Source organism: Acanthisitta chloris, unplaced genomic scaffold, assembly GCF_000695815.1.
Source record: "Acanthisitta chloris isolate BGI_N310 unplaced genomic scaffold, ASM69581v1 scaffold16278, whole genome shotgun sequence".
Lineage (NCBI taxonomy): Eukaryota > Metazoa > Chordata > Aves > Passeriformes > Acanthisittidae > Acanthisitta > Acanthisitta chloris.
Genome location: NW_008685602.1, coordinates 58,664 through 60,704, shown reverse-complemented (window position 1 = coordinate 60,704; position 2,041 = coordinate 58,664).

Sequence of the window (2,041 nt, the reverse complement as noted above, 5' to 3'; positions counted from 1 at the left end):
AACGCTGCCCACCCCCCTTTCCCTGCAGACCCCCCACACCACCCCCAGGATGGGCATCATCCTCCTCCATCCTCCCCACAGAGACAGTTGAACTGTGTTGGTCCTAAGCAGGTTGAAGGGAGATGATGCTCTGAGTGTTGTGTCCTGCTCTGTGCCCTCTCCCAACTTATCCTACCCAGCAGGTCAAGGCTAAGCCATTCATCCTCCCAGATTTATGAATTATAGAATCATCGAATCAATCAGGTTGGAAAAGAGCTCCAAGAGCATCAAGTCCAACCCTACTGCCATGGCACTAAGTGCCACATCCAGTCTCAGCTTGAAAACCTCCAGGGATGGTGAATCCACCACCTCCCTGGGCAGCACATTCCAATGTCTGATCACTCTCTCTGTAAAAAATCTCTTCCCAAGATCCAACCTAACCCTCCCCTGGCAGAGCTTGAGTCTGTGCCCTCTTGTCCTGCTGCTGGTTGCCTGGGAGAAGAGACCAACCCCCACCTGACTCCAACCTCCTGTCAGGGAGTTGTAGAGGGTGAGAAGGTCTCCCCTGAGCCTCCTCTTCTCCAGGCTGAACACCCCCAGCTCCCTCAGCCTCTCCTCATGCCACTTGTGCTCCAGTCCCTTCCCCAGCCTCGTTGCTCTTCTCTGGACCAGCTCCAGGAGGTTCTGCCTTCCAAACAGCCCCAACATTCCCTGGCTGTGTTTTCCTCCCTCCCTGGTTGGGTTTTTTCCCCTCTGTAACACAAACCCCAAGCTCTGCCCGTTGGTTATCCCTGTTGGCAGCTCCACATCCTCCTCCCTATCCCTGTGCCATCACCCTGTGGGTGCTGAATGGCCAAGGGCAGATCCATGCCTGGAAAGGAGGGAGAAAAAGGTGACTTTGGGGTGTCCTGCTCAGTGCTGGAGGTGGAGAGGGACCAGCACCATCAGAACGTGACAAGTTATTCTAATGAGTTTCCTCCTGTAAATGAGCCACGAGCAAAAGGTGCACAGGGAAAAAGAAACAAAACCAAAACAACACATAGGAAAAATCCACAGGAGAAAAAAACCAACGGGGGGAAAAAAACCCAACCCACTGCTGTCACTGTGTTTTGAGCATCCCTCAAACCTGACCGAGGCACTGCAAGACTTTTTAAATTCTCTCACTATGTGACCTCAATTTAAGGGCAGTTTGTGCCCACTATGGTGCAAAGTGCCACTTTTCCCAGGTGTGACCTGAATGATCAGTGAGTTCTCAGTGCCCCGAGGCTCCTCCTGAGCCTGCACCTGGCTCAGCTTTGGGTCCCCACAGGAGGGACAGGCGGAGGAGCTGCTGATGCTCTGCTGGGACCGATAAGGAGGAGGAGGCAGTGGCAGGAGCTTGTCTGGCTCTGGCACAGCAAACGCAGCCAGTAAATTTCCACTGGGGCAGCTCCGAGTTAATGAGCTCAGTGCGTGACCCCGGGAGCTGCCAGCGGTTGGGAGGAATTCCCCAGGAAAGCTGGGAGGGATGGAGACCCTTCCTGTGGGAGCTGCCCCGAGGGACAGGGCTTGGCTCTCAATGCACTCAGTGCCCCAGGGGGAAGCTCCCAGATGGGGAAAGGGGCCTGGGGTGCACAGCTTGGCTCGGAGGAGGCATTTGAAACTAAAAACTGGAGGATTTGGGGATTTGCAAGAGTGTTGGCTCAGTTTGTGCTCCGTGACCGAGTCCTGCTCGCTGCCCTGGGAGCTTTGCCTCCCTGTGTGGGTGTTAGTGGCAGCTCCAAGGTCGAGGCTGGTGAGACTGGAGGGAGCAGAATCCTCCCACCTTTCAAACAAGCCAAGGTTCTGCAAGATGTTCTTTGCTCCCTGGGTTATTTTCACCTTCTCCATAGTTTGGTGTTTTGGATGGAGAATCCAAGTGACCACAGGTATTGGAATGTGCTGCCCAGGGAGGTGGTGGAGTCACCATCCTTGGAGGTTTTCAAGATGAGACTTAGTGCCATGGTCTGGTAACCACAGGAGGGTTGGATTTGATGATCTTGGAGGTCTTTTCCAACCTGGTTGATTCTATGGATTCAGCAGG